The sequence below is a fragment of the Lissotriton helveticus genome, chromosome 8 (genome assembly GCF_964261635.1).
Source record: "Lissotriton helveticus chromosome 8, aLisHel1.1, whole genome shotgun sequence".
In the NCBI taxonomy this organism is placed as follows: domain Eukaryota; kingdom Metazoa; phylum Chordata; class Amphibia; order Caudata; family Salamandridae; genus Lissotriton; species Lissotriton helveticus.
Genome location: NC_136069.1, coordinates 1,446,968,581 through 1,446,981,822, shown reverse-complemented (window position 1 = coordinate 1,446,981,822; position 13,242 = coordinate 1,446,968,581).

Sequence of the window (13,242 nt, the reverse complement as noted above, 5' to 3'; positions counted from 1 at the left end):
TATCACATCCTCTTCACAGTGAGCAAGTTACGGTATTCCAATTGAAGGCTCTTACCTTGAATATGCCAGTGAAACATATCTTTAATCTCCACCAGACTGGGGAGAAAAGGGCCTTATGAACTGTACATATTGCTTTGAACATAATGTGCTTTATGATGGGGAGCCAGTGTAAGGTCCCCAACCCCACAGCAGCCATTAGGCCCCTGAGAATATCAAGAATTGTTCTAGCAAGGGCATTCTGTACTACTTCCAGTTTGTGCTGAGTGCTAATATTTGGAGCCCAGATAGAGGGAGCTACAATAGTCCATTCTGGACATGACCGTGGGCGGAAGTGACCTGATTTTGTGCCGGCAGGGGGATAAAAGGATTTTTTTTCCTGAACATCCAGAAGCAGGTTGCCATAGTGTGATTGGCCTGGTCCTTAAGTGTAAGCTCAGTATCTATGATTACTCCAAAACTTTTGCCCTTCTCAACTGGGACCGACATATACCTAAGGTGTCTGGCCACCAATTTCCATTCCAACTCAAAGAGCGTGGGCCAAAGAGCAACACCTCGGCGCACATAATACTACAGTGGCTCAACACACATTCTGCTACCTGAGCATTCAGGTCTACTGATCCCACATGAACCTGCTAGATGGGAATTTGCTGATGCTATCTTAGTGCTGAGAGCCCAGGTGAAATTTTGGGTAACCCTACCTCTGTCGGTGATGGGTAAATTGACCATTGCCATAAAGTTGATATTCCCTAAATTATTAAACTATTTTGCAAATCTCACGGCCTCTATTTAAGACTCTGGATGCTCTATTGACCTCATACAGCCTCAGGTCATCGCCGGATTAGTCTCCTTAAATTGCAGATGCCGACTGAAGAGGGTCGGTTACGTGTCCCGATTTTACTGTCTAGCTGCCCAATGACAATAGCTTTCTTATTGGGGTACATCTCCAAGAAATAGGTTACATGTCTGCTACACTACACAGCGGGAACGTACATGTGTTTTGTTACTACCCAGGAGTAAACAACACCCCCACAAACTTCTGTTACTTCTCCACAATGCTCTTGCATACTAGAATGCTGCACTTACAGCCTGATTCATGTACATGCCGTTTTGCGTGTCCCTAATAGCGAATCATAGCGATTCGCTATTGAGGACACGCAAAACGGCATTCATGTAGGAATTGCTACTTAAATAGCGATTCCTACATGTTCTTTATTTGCGAGTAGCAATTTGCTACTCGCAAATACTCCCCATTCATTCCTATGGGCCAAGAGGCCCATAGGAATGAATAGGGAGTATCCCTCATTTGCGAGTAGCAATTTGCTACTCGCAAATGAGATAGCGATTTTAAGGGTGCCAGGGGTGTCCAAAGGACGCCCTGTAGCACCCCTAAAAAGCACATTTGAACAGGTGTTGCGCGCACACATGTCCAAAGGACATGTGTGTGTGCAACATGCAACTTAGAAAAATGCTTTTAAAAGCATTTTTCTGAGTTTTTGCTATTTACCGACAGGTCTGACCTCTCGGTAAATAGCGGCCCCAAAAGTCCAAAATCGCTATTTTGTTTTGTGTCATGAATAGCATTTGAGGAATCTCTAATAGAGATTCCTTAAATGCTATTCCTCGCATATTTGCGACTTCTTAAATAGCGATTTTTGCATTTGGTATCATGAATACCAAATGCAAAAATCGCACTCGCAAAGGGCCAGATTCTCAGAATCTGGCCCTTTGCGAGTGCAATTTACCTACATGAATCAGGCTGTAAGTCTCATATGCAATTTGGCACCGTATGTTCTGAACATTCCTTTGTGTAGCCTTCCCACTCCATCAGGTGCAAGCACAATTCCTAAACTAGCACCTTGGGACACATTAGGTGTAACCACCATTGGTGACCTCTTTAAAGACTGTAGGTTACTCCGGCACTAAGACTTTATACCATGTTCTTCCAGGGTACCTATTCCCTACACATGCAAATATCTTACATACGCCAGCGTTGGTCTCCAACAGGGATTGAACCTGACACGCACACACTGGTGCAGGCAATTTATGAAATGGGTACAGGCAGACACTTGGTTAAGTGGCACTACAAAGGCCTGTGCTCCCATCTCCAAGTGATGCTGAACCCCTTACGGTAAAAATGGGATGCCGACCTGGACCGCCCACTTCATGATGACTGTTTCCACTGGAATATTCTACCATGATACCTTGCAACACTCAATTCCAGTTTATTCAACGTACCCTATTGCAAAGTGGGCATTTGACAACTCCAAAGTACACATACACTTCCCCACAGCTGCGTCATCTTTCCACGCTGCCATATCGAGAGTGCTGACCTCCTGCACATGGTGTGGGTGTACCCCACTTTATCATCTTACTTGAAAGGAGAAAGGGCATCGCTTAGATCACTAACAGAAAGAGCCTACTGGGATACAGTGGAGCATTGCATACTAGGGCTCTACCCAAGGTCGAAAACCTTCCTGACAAGCGTGTTCTGTTGACCTGGCACTCCTTCTTGCTAAGCAGCAAATAACATGCTGTTGAAAGTCCCCCAGTCCTCCTTCTGTGTTGGACTGGTACGAGGAAGTGTGCAGATGGGGCCATGCTGAGAGCTCGGCATACAGGGGGATCTGCAAACAAAATATGCACTGTTAAAGCAGTTTCAAGTGCAAGGGAGAAGGCGATGGTTGATACTTGATGGGTTTCTTCTGTCTTTAAATGAGTGTACAGCAGGTTTCAGGGGTCCCATCCCATCAGTTGCTTACAACTGGTACTGACTGCTTGAGTTTTCTTCATCTTGACACACTTAACTTCTCTGATAATTATGTCCTTCCCTAGATGGAGGCCAGACTATCTTGGTGACTGAGTTTACAGGGGAGGGAGTTGTCAGCCCATTCACCTGTATTTTTGGAAAGATACACTGTGAAGCTTTGTATACTATGATACTATATTCCATGTTAATTTCATTGTTACCATGATAATGCACATGCTGTATCTTCTGTGCCTATCTGGGAAAATCTGAGCTGATTGTGCCACACTGCCGTTTGATTTATCTGTCGACTGGCCATGTTTCAGTTTTTGAAAAGTAATAAACTATGTTTTAAATAAATAGAAATGTAGTTGTATTTTAGTTAAATATATCTTCATCAATAGGATTTGTAAGGTAGAATATGTGACAAAGAGATGATTTAATTTGTGTAATGACAAACCTAACAATGACCTGTTTTGTTTTAAACAAAAGAGAGGCGAGCCGGAACCAAACCACAACTTGTACACATTTGTAAGTAATGTAAATGTAACATTTAATATTTGTAAGTCTTTGTTTCAAGACAGCGTAGATGGTGAAAGATTTCTGTTTCCATGAAGACATTGGGATCCCATTGGATGTAGAAATCGGACTACCACAACAATTCAATTAAATATCAAAATGTTAGATTAGTGTGTGTTCCTAGAGTAGGGAGAGAGAGCGTCTTTGGCAGATGCAAAGTTCCAATTCTTAACACTTGGGAGAACTTATTAGACTCTCTGTGCTCTGAGCAGATCTTTATTCATGTCCCTTGCCAGATATATGCTACATTTTCTGAGTCTTCAATGAATTTCTGAACTTCTCTTTATGAGAAGTACTAATTCACTTGCTAAAACCTTTATTCTTTCACCTCTCGATTTCATGGGTTCAAGATACTTTGTTGTCTTAATATTTAGAATAGGGGCTCACCTCATATGGAATGTGCTTATGCAATTGTTCTGTATTGTATTACTGATGAATTGATTACTTATTGATGACCAATAAATAAATATCTACTAAAAGATATTAAAAACTAACCCTTTAAACTTATACCTTAATATCATCGACTCTCAAAAATTGATGCTTCACCATGATATTCAAATTTTAATATTGATTTGCAGCTTCTGATTATTTCTTACTTATGGCAAACGTCCGTAGCCTTTGGGCCCAGTAAGAGCAGGTACTATATTTCCAGGTATACTAAAACATAAATTCTGAATTGTCAACCAAATATTTATTAAGGTTCCATACTCCACCACTAGCATGTAAAACAGGAGGCATTCCAAGAGGATAGATCCCACTGGTCTTAGCAATCATAGCCTTACAACAACGCAACGTCCTGCTACCATCCACACTTTCACACATACACTTTAAACATGCACACTGATGCTAGTGCAAAGGTTTGGTTCCACCTGTAAGTCAAACATTATTTAAATGGGCCCAACAGCATCTCACTTTATATGAACCAAAAAAAAGTTAGTTCGGTACTATAATTTACAAAATTTAAATTGCCACCACTATTTCATATCTGCAAATCAGGACCCAAACAATAGTCTTGTGTCGAGCTAGTGAGTACACTGGGAGCATCCCTTCTGGTCACAGAGCAGGTTCTGGACATAAGCCATGAAAAGGCTCAGGCCCCAGCGTACATCCTGGATTAAAGTTATGCAGCCATGCCACTCAGGGTAGAAGGTTTGTGAAAAAAACGGAGTCTGGTCCTGGGACAAGAGGGCAGCTGGACCTAATATAAACGTGCAAGAAAAAGGGGGATTTGCTGGCCCTCACAATAATTTATTATCCCAAAAGTTTATTTTGAGAACACAAACAAAGATGAATCATCTGTTTGTAAGGGTGACTTTATTTCGACCCTCTTGAAATTTATCAATAATTTTTATATGAATTTTCATGGGTGAGAAAAACACTTTAACATTTACACATATTTACAACTATTATACAACTAACATATATACAAATACACAAACATTTTTACACAAACTTCTTTTACAAAAAATATAGCGATTGTATATCCACAAATAATTACTCTTTGCGAAGTTTCGAACCACTATAGTACCCACAAGGTAAAGAAAAATGGCAACAAGACTTCAATTCCTCATTGTACAAAAAATCAGTGATAATGAATAATCAATAAATACAAGGGCTAGTTATTTATGATGCCTGTTTGCCGTTTGCCGACGCGTTTCGAATCTGTCAAGAATCGCAGATTCTCCTCAGGGCTCTTTCAATGTAGATAATCTTCGTGAACGGGCGGCGCGGTCTCGCGGTCCAATTATTCTCAAAGGGCTGTGTGCCACGATATTTCAATGTGACAGAAACCTTGATACGATGTGGCGTTAAGGCTGTAAGTTTACACTCTGTGTTCAGATTACTCGTGATGCAATTCCTGTGGTATCTGTTGATCTTTCAATGCAGAACGGAGATGGTCGGTCACATTGCCGTTTCTCCTTTTGTTTACAACTGTGATGATTTGTTCACCCGCAATGGGTTCGCATTTCCTGGACTGACTTTGCAAGAGTCAGCGCGACTACAAAAAGCCTAAACGAACGCCGCGGGAGAGCTTAAATCTTGTCCCGCGCGGGTGAACAAATCATCACAGTTGTAAACAAAAGGAGAAACGGTAATGTGACCGACCATCTCCGTTCTGCATTGAAAGATCAACAGATACCACAGGAATTGCATCACGAGTAATCTGAACACAGAGTGTAAACTTACAGCCTTAACGCCACATCGTATCAAGGTTTCTGTCACATTGAAATATCGTGGCACACAGCCCTTTGAGAATAATTGGACCGCGAGACCGCGCCGCCCGTCAATGGGTTCGCATTTCCTGGACTGACTTTGCAAGAGTCAGCGCGACTACAAAAAGCCTAAACGAACGCCGCGGGAGACCTTAAATCTTGTCCCGCGCGGGTGAACAAATCATCACAGTTGTAAACAAAAGGAGAAACGGCAATGTGACCGACCATCTCCGTTCTGCATTGAAAGATCAACAGATACCACAGGAATTGCATCACAAGTAATCTGAACACAGAGTGTAAACTTACAGCCTTAACGCCACATCGTATCAAGGTTTCTGTCACATTGAAATATCGTGGCACACAGCCCTTTGAGAATAATTGGACCGCGAGACCGCGCCGCCCATTCATGAAGATTATCTACATTGAAAGAGCCCTGAGGAGAATCTGCGATTCTTGACAGATTCGAAACGCGTCGGCAAACGGCAAACAGGCATCATAAATAACTAGCCCTTGTATTTATTGATTATTCATTATCACTGATTTTTTGTACAATGAGGAATTGAAGTCCTGTTGCCATTTTTATTTATCTTGTGGGTACTATAGTGGTTCGAAACTTCGCAAAGAGTAATTATTTGTGGATATACAATCGCTATATTTTTTGTAAAAGAAGTTTGTGTAAAAATGTTTGTGTATTTGTATATATGTTAGTTGTATAATAGTTGTAAATATGTGTAAATGTTAAAGTGTTTTTCTCACCCATGAAAATTCATATAAAAATTATTGATAAATTTCAAGAGGGTCGAAATAAAGTCACCCTTACAAACAGATGATTCATCTTTGTTTGTGTTCTCAAAATAAACTTTTGGGATAATAAATTATTGTGAGGGCCAGCAAATCCCCCTTTTTCTTGCACTCAGGGTAGAAGAACATGCCTGTCTACCATGGAGGGTATTTCACATCCCAACAATAAGGGCTGAATTTCAGGTAATGAGCAGTCATCTACGATTGAATGTTGTGAGCATCAAGGGTAATAGTTAACAGCAGGAAAGTAAGTATTAAGATAGAACTGGCTGTCATTGGCACATTCATGATAAGCGATGCAAGACTCTTGTATAATGTTGTCTAATGGGATGGCTAAAGATAGGAGATTGTGGAGGCTAGGATAGACCCTTGAGGAGAACCTTGCACTACAGTAACCAGGTTGGAGAAAAAATTGAACATTTTACCAAATTGCAAATGATTGGTAAAATGGAATTTAAGCCACTCTAATACCCTTCCTTCAAAACTCATGCAGTTTTGAAAGTGTGAATGAGTGTCTCAGGGTTTACAGTGTGACAGTGTCATACGCTGCATCAACTAAAAAATGAATGAGAAATTGGCTTTAAATATATGTCTTTTTACAATCTTTTTGCAGTCTGGAAGTTGTTAAGATTTGATTTAGAGGTGTTTAGCTTCAAAATCATTCAAACATTTGTAGGTCTTTTTCTTAATCACTGAGCTCCCAGGTGTATGAAAGCACAGTGCTTTCAGTGTAATACTACTTTCTTTTATAAAACAGAACTCCTTCATAATCTTGATGACATGACATCATTAATAATATTAGTTGCATCATGGTCTTCAAACAAAGCAAGGATACAACCTTCATAGTAAGCACCAAGGTTATTAGGGTTAATAGTCTTGATATGCCTGATCTGAGCTGTGATGGTATGGATTGCCCTAAGGTTTCTGGAGAAAGAGATTTGTGGCACCTGGTAATGAACAGTGAGACTGAGGAATTGCTAGGCAACCATTCAACAATGGGTCGGCACAAGTTAAGCAGAAGATGTTGAAAACTGAGCTACTTGTCCTGATTGATGGGACAGCATCAATGGCCCCCATGTCTATGGCTGCCTCCTGAAACTACCACATTTTAAACTCTGAAGGCCAAACTTGAACACGAGGCATAATTACTAAGGACTAAGGTGACTGCAGTGGATGACACTTGTTGATATTGAGAACCAGGTGTAAACGTGAACCCTCAAACCAAAGGAAAAAGGTCAGGTGAATGTGCCAGAAGCCTTGGTGCCCAGGAGGAAACCAACATCCCTGGGTACTTTGATATCGCGGTGCTCCGTGCAAACACTGCCACTTCAATCTCCTCTCTGTTTATAGAGAGAATGTGGTGGGAAAGTCATCTAGGGACTCCCAAGATATAAGAGACATTGGATACTTGAAACATATTGAAATATCACAGTTATTTCGTGATCTTTGAATCAAGAAAAAGCATATAAACTCTGTACCAAAAATGTCCAAAATATATATTTTAATGGAAACCACTTGGAACACAGTTGGTGAACACTGACTTCATTAGCACTCAAGTCATTCTTTTTTAAGTTCCTAGAGGGGATATTTGCGCTTTAAATATTTTGGCTCATTTTCGATCCATCGAGTTTAAAAAGTGCCATCACAGCGACATGAATATGATACTGCGCAGCTTGCTTTACCGCACGGATTTAGGTCACTAGCAGAAAACATTTAAGAAAGATTTATATTCTGTTACCAGGTCTGAAAGCCAGCACAAGCTCATCCAACAAGAAAAAAAAGTAAGAATTCATTCCAAGTTTTTCAATAGCGAGTTCCATCTGTTGTTCTTCGTGAAGATCTCTGGAATAAGAAATTGTTTCCAAAGCTTACTCAATCACACACACAGCTGTATTCAAAGGAAAGTGGCTGGAGGTATTGTATATTACTGTTAAGTGTGATATCTGAGCTCTTGGCAAACCAACTCATCTATCAAATTAGACTAGATCTCTTCCTCCACGCAGTATGTGATAACTCAAGCAAACAGGCAATTGGTCTCCTCTTCAAACCCCACCCTGGGATTGTGTCCCTGGTAATTCTCTCCTGTTAAATTGACTGCCAAGATGTTATCTTAATATAAGCACAGTCCTCTCGTGTGCATAGAAATAACACAAAACTGGGATTGCAAGCATTCACAAAGCCACTGGTGTTGCCTTTTTGTATTGTATGTGCACAGAAGGGCATACAGCAAAATGGAACATGCTTATAGAGGGCCTGAACACAGACCGAAAACCCTTTAGACACCAATGGCAGCAAATATGCCTGCACACTTGCACACAGAACACCGAAGCATCAATCCTCTTAGAGCTAAGGCCTAGGACCACACATCAGACTCGATTCACAAAGGGCTTCTGCACTCCTGACGGTGGCCCCGCACTCATGGCAGAGGCCCGTTCTCATTGCGGGGCCCCACACTCATTGCAGGACCTCCTCAATGAGAAAATGTAGTGCGGAGGTCCCACCACAAGTGCTGGGCCTCCCCCACTAGGGCCGAGGCCCTTTGTGAATCTGTCCCATTGTGTACAAGAGGGGACACAGGGAAATGGATATCAGTGGAGCATATGTATATGATGTTGAGCAACTGGCACAAGATTGTGTGCACCACTGGAGCACAATGTGAAGTGAACAAAAGGAACACCAAACATTCATCAAGGAACAAATTGGTGAGACATCTGTAATGGCTTTTTAACTCACTTTTCTGTTTTTCTTTTGGGCCCCCACTTAGTTTAGAAGTGCATCCCTGTCGTCAGGTGTATGCCCGCCCTCTATCAAACCGAGTTTTTAGAGGGCGAGTACTGGTCAATGATGAAGCATGACACCAGGTGGTGTGTGAGACCAGTCTTTCACATTTTGTGAGATACCAGCACTCGCAAATCTGAAATAATTGCACATAACTTTTTCAACACTAGGATCAGCTTCAGTGTGTTACAGTATTAGTGTTGGAGGCTGCTTGCTCCTGGTACCCCGTGCCTCTGGTTCCCTTGGTCCAGACATCTCTGGACCCTTGTGGTTACAAATTGGTGGATGCCACTGAGGGAAGCATTGAATAATTAACCTTGAAGGAGAATTTGGTACTGTGCAGCAGAGGAGCACTGGGTGTTGTGCCTGAAGTGAGCACTTAGGCCATGATTACTAGCCTGGCAGTCTGAGGACCACCAGAGTGGCTGAGGCATGGTGGTGGCAGTCCACACCGGTGATCCGACTGCCCCATTACGAGTTGGGCAGTCAGACCTTCCTAGGACCGTCGCCGCTGCTAGGGAACCGCCATTCCCAGAAGTTTTGAAGCTGCAATATGCTTGGCGAACGCAGTTCCACCAAGCATTTTAGGAGTTTCCTCTCCGCCGCGGTTTTCATGGCGGCTCCTCTGCCATGAAAACCGTGGTGAAGAGGAAACAAATAGGGCCCATCAGTGCCCCTAGGTGCCTCATAACATGTGGATCCATTGAGGGGGCACAATATGTGCCCCTCTGTATGCATGCACACTAGTTCCTGCACGACATGGACTTTACAGTGCATGCCATGCAGGAACTGTTTTTCGCGTTCCCATTGCAGTGCCCATTTTCAGAGGCACTGCCATAGGAACTCCAAAAAAGCCTGCCAGACAGGAGGAAACTCCTAATCTAGTCTGAAATTCTGATCTCAAACCCACTGTCTATTTTAGACATTATCCACTACACTTTGACACATTTCAATTACGTCTCACATGAATCATAATTCCGAACCTAAAGATACCACCATTCTACTTTGATAGAAAATCAGAATTATGAAATAACTTTTTTTTACATAATTCTGATTTCGCATACCTGCCTAATAACTGTAAATAAGATATGTTACTAACTAAACACTTATGGGTCTAAATTTACCTGCGAATAATTAAAGTCTGAGGATTTAGTTTAGATTAGTTCCATAAAATATATATATCTATGCGAGAACTTATAGCGGGTATAACGTACACTCCCACTAACCACATGTTGTCCGTGCAGAGCATTCAGCTTATAGAAACACACTGAGCAGGAAAGCGAGCATAATTCATTCAAGACCCTTGATAAAAAAGTAGCTGGGTAAAGACTCCTGGCTCCAGAACTTGAGAATTTAAACTGCCAGTGCATTGTTACATTTACATTTATGACTTACTGAGCTGGCCATTTTGCAATGCAATTTTTCACTAACATTTTAACAGACTCACAAATACACAGTATTGGTTTGACAGAGGTTAGTCAGTCCAAATGTACTTTTTGCATCTCTCAGGCAGAACAAATTTGACTTAAAAATGCTGTATCTCCTGAGTAGGCCCAGTTAATCAGAAATGTCAGTGCGACACTACCCCCAGTGATGTCCTATTGTGACAACTCGAGCTGAGCATCCACTACCTATTAAAAGGTTTTGAAACCTACTGCAGCAACAAACGATTGACAATCAATGCAAATAAAACAACATGTATGATTACAAATTAAAATAAAAAAATGAACCTGAAGAGTACCTGCTGTGTCAACGAACTAATACGCCGTTATCATGAATTGTCACTGGAGAAAAATAAATCAATATGAGCAAACAATCAGCTGTCTATGGTGCAAATCACCACAAGTGCAGCAAAGCTAAGGTACAGCAAAAAATCCCTTCCTATGATCTCTGACGCATTAGGCCTGGGAATCCCATGGATGCCGAAAGACTCGAGCTGGGTGCTGGGGGTGGTGCAGCACCCCCAAAATAGCCATGCTAGAGCTCCGAAGGTGAAGGAGCAATAAACACACCTGTAAATATTGTTTTTATCTTCTCACATTTGCTGTGCGTTCGGCGACAGAGGTCAAATGTCAGATTCTGTCTTCTGACAAATGTTTTTTGTTTTTTACATGGAAATTAGGGTTTTCCTTCTCTGATTGCATATTGATAGAATTTTGTCATATGAAGTAAGTGATAGGCTTGCTGGTGTGAAAATAAAGGCTACATGATGCCATTTTGTATAACTCGCAATATTTTTAAATACCTTCAAATGACCTGTATAAATCCTGCAGTGCAGTTGTAATTCTGAAGTGTGATAGAAACAAAGATCTTCGTATGATTAAGCCAAATCAAGACCCTTTACATGGTGATGAGTAAATGCAGGCACGACCAGTACAGGTAAGATTGGTGAGGCGGGGTAGAGGAGGGCCAGCAGGGGGAGAGATGACAGACTACAGAGTAGGGAAAATAAAATAAAAAAATTAATAAAACCACTTACCTTGAGCTCGCCGCATCGCCGACTCTGCAAGGCAGTGAGCGAAAAGTAAGTGGTTATATTTATTTTTTTAATTTATTTTCCCTATTCTGTTGTCTGTCCACCTCTCCCCGCCTCGCACCACCGCCCTGACCTGTACCTGCCATGCCTGTGTACATGACAAATATTTGCTGAAACCCGATTTCCACACATTATCATTGTTCGCTACATAGTTTTACACCCATAACACTCTCTTGACGAATGGGCGAGGCAGATCTGCTGCACATGTTCTTTGTGTGGCGCTTGGAATTTTCACAGACCCTATAGGTTCTAACCATGTAGCATATATATATATATATATATATATATATATATATATATATATATATATATATATATATATATATATAAATATATATATATATATATATATATATGGTCAAAAAACAAACAGCTCCTGCTGGAGTGCTGGAACCCACTGGAAGGTGGCGCAGATACCGGCGAAGCAGTCCGGCTCATTAGTATCCAAAATAAATCCACAAAGTAAATGTCTTGCGCTCTCGGGCAAAAAGGTAGACGGGGATCCAAAGATCTTTAAGACAGCAGTTTAATACACAACGCGTTTCAGCAAGAAAGCCTTGTTCACGTGTCATATATATATAAAACTTTGCTACATCACTGATGGACGTCAAGATTTTACATGGCTCTGATAAAAATGAATCGCTGAATCACGTAGGAACAATGAAAAAAACTGTAGGGTGCAACAGTTTCTGATCCAACAAAAGCACCATAAATGAATCCAGTGTAGAAGAAGTGGAATAAAAGTACTGGAGATTTGTTCTCACACGTTGTACAGAAGTTCCAGAAGGTGCAGCATGCTGTACACCTATGAAGAAAATAATCAGATTACTACTGATGGAGCATGATTTTTGTAAATAATCATGTATGATCAAGTCTGCTCATAAGTTTGTTAGTAATAAACATATTTAATAGTGTTAAAATTATTAACATGTGAAACTTTAAAAGTTCAGCGTCAAAAATGTGCAAGAAAGGCACAACATGTTTAGTAAACAGAAGCTGCAATGAATAAACGTGCAGAAAGCATGGACAATTTGTTTTTTGTGGAACTCGAATGACACAACCGAGAAAGCTGATAAAAACAAAATTGTAAGAAGAATTTTCATAAATATTAATAATGAAAATGCTTACAGCATAACAAGAACATAATTGACTGAGTAATAACTCACATTTTGAAATTGGGGTTTGCTTGTGAAAGTCCAATCAGAATAATCCTTATGTATGTTCTCTTTATTTCTTAAATAGTAATTAGTGTGTTTTATTCCTCAGACAAACAACGATTTATGATTTTCCTATGAAGGCCTCAAACCCTACTAAAGTTATTATTCCTTTTTTAACTAGGTCTCCGAAAGAATGTAGTTTGTCCTTCATATTTTCTAAAGTGCTGATGTATTTGTTTAGTTGTGACAGCATATCACTAGAATTTCCTTTCTACAGTTAGAGTATTTCTTTCTATGAATAATTTTGTTGGCTATGTTGCAAGCTGATGTGGAAGTAAGCAAGAGGTCCTGAAAAAGTTTCAAGTTCTTTTCCTGCTTCTGTGGAGTGATGACATCTTTCATATTAACAATGGACTGTCCTGTCGTAGTTCCAGG